This window comes from Tachypleus tridentatus, chromosome 10, assembly GCF_004210375.1.
Source record: "Tachypleus tridentatus isolate NWPU-2018 chromosome 10, ASM421037v1, whole genome shotgun sequence".
Lineage (NCBI taxonomy): Eukaryota > Metazoa > Arthropoda > Merostomata > Xiphosura > Limulidae > Tachypleus > Tachypleus tridentatus.
Window position 1 is genome coordinate 39,582,476 of NC_134834.1, and position 6,000 is coordinate 39,588,475.

Sequence of the window (6,000 nt, forward strand, 5' to 3'; positions counted from 1 at the left end):
GGCTAATGAAATTATAACCAATTATTTGAACTAAGGCGAAAAGGCAGTTAATGAGCGCAAATGTGACTCTCAAAAAATAAAGTGATGGTGCGCGGCGTTTTTATTTTCCAGCATTGATAAAACATATGTAGGATGGATAAAAATAAAATAAAGTTAAACTTGTTTCTTCCTTTGAAATCGTAAAAAGCTAAGATCAAGGGGTTCAAGATTGCTGTGAAACTTCTACCTTAATAATCTGTAAGGTGAAAATATATTTCAAACTTTGTGATATCTTATTGGCTAAATATTTTTTTCCGGTTAGCAGCTTATGAGGCAAACGTACCAACTCTCGACATGTACTTGTTTGATAGCTCATGGTAAGAAACAAGTTTTCCTCAACGGAGATGGAAATGAAACATAACGAAGTTAAGATTTCAAGTGTTTGTAATTCGAGTTTTAAAATTAATGACAAGTATAAACAAAACTGGACTTCAAAGCTTGTTGAATTTTTTCTTCATTTTACATTTACAGAATACTATATCAGATACCTGCTCCTGGCAAAATATTTATTCCTTTTGGCTGCACATGGATGCATAATGGCGTACATGTTTGCCATTCATCATCATTAAAAATAGAAACAAAGGTGAAAATTTAAATGTTTGTCAAATTGGTAAAAACAAGATCAATAAAGTAGAGAAAGGGTTTAGAAATTTCTGAAGAAAATACTCAAAATAACCCTGTTTATAGCATCAGTTTGTTTGTCATGGCTACAACGTGGAACATATTACTTATGCTCCTTTTTTCCTAGCTTTCTATGGTGCTAAATATAGATTAATACACAATATCACTTGTAATCATGACATCTCGCCTTTACATACTGTATTGATGTGTTTAAAATATGTGTGTACACAGTATATCTTGAAGCCATAACATATCATCGTTACCAGCTGTAATGATATACAGTGGTACCTCAGTTCTCGAACAATTCGGTTTTCGAATATATTGTTTGAGAAAAAAATTTCTCGGTTGTCGAACATAAGCTCGGTTCCTGAACCAAGCTGTCATGGTCCAAACCCCCAAAATAACTTGACTGATGACCCGTACGACCCTACGACCATTTTCGGCTCACGCCAAGCTTGCCCAAAACATTTTACCCGCACCTGTTGCTCAGTCCACACCCCCACTAAAATCTGCTGTGAACGTTCTCGTTTTTTTTTTTGTTGTTGTTGGTTTTCTAAATATTCTGATTAAATAAGCCACCATGGGGTCAGAGAAGGATAATAAAGCAGCAAACTAAAAAGAAAAGTTGTTAGAGCCACAATAGAGGTGGAAAAAGATCTCATAGCGAAGTATGAGAGTGATGTTCACATGTCTGACCTTGCTACACAGTTTGGTATGGTGAAGTCTACAGTCTGCACCATACTGAAAAATAAAGAGATCATCAAAGGAGCTGATGTTGCAAAAGGAGTGACAGTGCTTACGAAACAAAGATCACAAACAATGGAAGAGGTAAACGAAAAAATAGTTAGCTGGTGATAGCATTTCTGAGACCATCATTTGTGAGAAAGCAAAGCAGTTGCATGCTGATCTCCTGAAAAACACCCCTGGAACGAGTGCTGATACAAGCGATGCCTTTAAAGGCTAGTACAGGGTGGTTTGAAAAATTTAGGAAAAGAAGTGGCATACATAGTGTGGTGAGACATGGGGAGGGTGCCAGTTCTAACAAAGACGCTGCTGATAAATTTGTAAGGGAATTTAAGGGCTATGTAGAAGCTGAGGGTTTTATTCCCAAACACATTTGTGATGAGACAGGCCTCTTTTGGAAGAAAATGCCAAAGAGGACCTATGTTACCAAGGAGGAGAAGTCACTGCTAGGACACAAGCCAGTGAAGGACAGGCTAACTCTGCTGTTATGTAGTAATGCAAGTGGAGACTTAAAACTTAAGCCTTTGCTTGTGTACCATTCTGAGAATCTGAGGGTTTTAAGAAAGATAATGTCCTGAAAAGTAAACTAAATGTCATGTAGAGGGCTAATAGTAAAGCATGGGTAACCAGGCAATTTTTTTATGGAGTGGGTCTATGAAGTGTTTGCCCCAAGTCTAAAGAATAACCTCACGGAAAAACAGTTGCCACTCAAGGCCCTTCTTGTAATGGACATTGCACCTGCTCACCCACCAGGCTTGGAGGACGGGTTGATGGAGGAGTACAGTTTCAGTACAGCAAAGCTCTTGCCCCCTAACACGACTCCTCTCATTCAGCTCATGGACCAGGAGGTCATATGGAACTATAAGAAACTCTACACCAAAGCACCGTTTCAAAGGTGCTTTGAAGTGATCTCTGACACAGAGTTAACCCTCAGAGAGTTCTGAAAAAATCACTTTAATATCCTCCACTGTTTGAGGATCATAGACAAAGCCTGGAGGGAAGTGTCTTTGAGGACCATGAACTCAGCCTGGAAGAAATTGTGGCCAGACTCAGTAGCAGATAGAGACTTTGAAGGCTTTGAGGCTGAGCCTGTTATCGAGGATATTGCCTCACTAGGCAAGTGTATGGGTTTGAATGTGAGTGGTAATGATGTGGAGGAGTTGGAAGAAGACCACAACACTGAGCTCACCACGGAAGAACTCCAAGACCTTCAAAGGAGCAGCAACAAAAGGCAACTGAGGAAGTGTCTTCAGATGAGGAGGAGGGAAGGGAGAATGTTCCTAGTTCACTAATCAAGGAAATGTGTGGAAAATGGGGAGAGTTACAAAGTTTTGTGGAAAAATTTCAACCTGACAAAGCTGTAGCAAACCGCAGCATAAACCTTTTCAATAACAATGCCATGTCTTACTTCAGAAACATTTTAAAATGCAGGCAGAAACAAACCTCATTAGACAAGTTTTTAGTGAGAAATAGGTCCAGTGTCTCAAGCAGGTTGTAGCGGTGCAAAGAAACAAAAAAGAGAAAGAACCCCAGAAGGAGAGTTACCTGACGTTTTTATGGAAGGTGACTCCCCTTCCAAACAATAATAACCCTCCTATTCTCCACGTTCCTCACCACCTTTCACTTAAGCGATGAGCTCTCCTCAGCACAGGTAAAGTGCAGTTAAATTTTCATTTATTGTTTTTTATTGTGCTTATAGTTTTTGTGGTTGACTTTATGCATGTAAGTATCATTATACAGGTATAACTAAGTAATATTTTTACTTAAAATGCTTCATAATGCATAATTTTTGTAGGTCTGTAACGGACTAATTTAATTTACAGTATTTCTTATGGGAAAAATTGATTCGGTTTTCGAACAGCCTTCTGGAACGGATTAAGTTCGAGAACCGAGGTACCACTGTATTTAATGCAAGTTGATAGTTTGTTTGTTTGTAGGTAAGCTCAAAGCTACACCACCAAGGGTATTGAAACCCAGTTTCTACCATTGGAAGTCTGTAGGCATTCCTCTATGCCACTGGGGAGAGGGGAGCTAATAAACATTATCACTCGCAGCCTCAAGATCTAGTCGTCATCTACTGTAACGATATTTAATATTACTTATTACCAGGGTTGTAGATCCTGGGGGATACACCCCTTCATTTTAGGTGGGGGTATGGTGCATACAATCATCCCCCCCTACAGTTTGGTCTGTTGAATTGTTTTATTGCATCACAGGCCTACAAATTGTGTGTTTGTTCTTGTGATTATCGTGTTCTTATCAATCGAATTACATAATTAGGCCTAGATGTAGGCTTTTTCAGAAGCCGAAATGTTCATCTTTAATATAGACGTGCCTCTAAGCTTTTCGATCTAAGCGATAGTTCGTAAGTATCAGTCAGTAGGCCTAAGTATACATGGAAGGCTTGCAAGAACTATCACAGAATCTACCTATGTCTTGTACGTAGTGTAAGATTAAGTAAAATTTTCATCACAACAGATTGAACAGAGCATGAAATTCGAAAATAGTACTCCCAAGCGTAAACTCCTGTGATCTAGATCTGGCAGGCCATTTGTAGCTTGTAGCTGCATCAATCTTATGTGAATATTGTGCGGTTTTCCTATGCCATTTGGTCTTATGCATGTCCAGCCAGTTTTATTGTCGAACGCTTTACTCTCCTTAGCTGCCGAATCCGCTGACCATAGTGTACGTTTAGAGTACAGTTAATGACAGGTTCGGGCCGCTCGGATCCAGACGCGCCCTCCATCAACCCCCTCCGCTCCCTTTAGTCTGAGCCTCGATTTTACAACAGGGCTCATTAGACCTGTGTTTATGGTCCTCATTAACCCATGAAATTTTAGATTATCACCGACCTCTAATAAAGTGCTGATGCTTTATGGTAAAAGAACAATATATTCTCTTATCATAGATAGCAAAAATATTGTATTTTCTTGTATAATTAGAACACAAAAGGAGCGATTTCAACGGCCTGAAACCTCTACTCGAATTGAATTGCTAGTTTTTGTTTAGGTGTTTTTATTTAATATACGTGCTTATGGACATTATATCACAACGTGTTTGCCTTTTGATGAACTTTAACAGGAATATAATATATTTGTGATTGTTTAAGTATTTTTCGAGAAACTTGCAATTACTTGTGTTGTAACTAGCACACATTATTGTCCCAGCGATGCCCAGGTGGTCAGTCGGCTCGGTAGTCACTGTGAGGTTCGCGAGTTCGACTTAAATACATTGTACAGTTCAGTCCTACTTCCATTCTGTTCTATCTTCGTTCGTTGTACGTTAGAGCTTTTCAAAAAAGACTGTATTTTAGCCTGTTGAGTCATCTAGGAAACAGATTCCAATTACGACAAGCAAGCGCCTGAAACTTTCTGATATTAGACAGTTCTGCAAGCCAGTTACTGGTACTACAAGTGACAATGCAGATGCAGATAATCCAACAACCTCAAGCAAAAGAATAGAAACTTGCCATATAGAGGAAATACCATGTTCATCAGAGGACGAGTCTGAAAATGCTTGTGCAACTATTGCACATCATGAACCACCAGATAGTTCTGAAACAAGTTTGTGCAGTAATGAAAAATCTGCCACTCCACAGATACAGTGTGGAAAGCCATATCATTCAGACGCACAACTAATACCATGACAGAAAGCAAAATATCAAAATATCAACTTCCAGAGCAAGTGGTTTGATGAGTTCCCATGGCTGAACTTCGACAATCAGACTCAAAAAGTCATATACTTTCATTGTGCCAAGACGGAAAATAGAGGCCTTTTTACAGGGAAATTGGAGAGACCAGTGGAATATACCTTCATATCCACCGGTTTTTGCAATTGGAAAAAGGCAAAACAGAAATTCAATGAACACCAATCCTCTTCTCAGCACAGATTCGATATATTTCCAGAAGGTTCATTTGATGTAACTCCAGTGACTGTCCACCTACATGATAGAAAAAAAAAGCAGCAGGAAGAATGCAAAAGAAGTCCAGCCAAAATATTCAGAAGTTTACGTTTCTTACTGCGTCAAGGTTTAGCATTACGTGGACATACTGATACGGACGGGAACTTCCTGCAGTTAATGAAGCTCCTGGAAGATGAAGATCCTGAGTTGACGGCTTACTTGTCAAAGAAAACCACATTCACATCACCCCAGGTTCAGAATGAAATAATAGAGATGTTCAATCATCAAATACTGAGGAACATAGCATACGAAGTTCAGCAAAGTAAAATCTTTGCATTAATGGTTGATGGCACTCAAGATGTTACAGGTGCTGAACAGGAAGCACTATGTGTACGATACGTAGATGAGAACCTTGATGTCCATGAGACATTTCTTGGTTTGTACAGTGTTTCCAATACAACTGGTGAAACAATATCCTCGACTATACTTGATGTACTGACTAGACTCAATTTACCACTGTAAGGATTAAGAGCACAAACTTATGATGAAGCTGCTAACATGAGTGGTGCGTACAGTGGATGCCAGACAAAAATAAAAGAGAAGCAACCGTCAGCTTTGTTTTTCACTGCAGAGCACACAAGGCTAATTTAATAATGCAACATGCAGTTGAAGCTTGTGAAAGTGTTCGAGGTTCT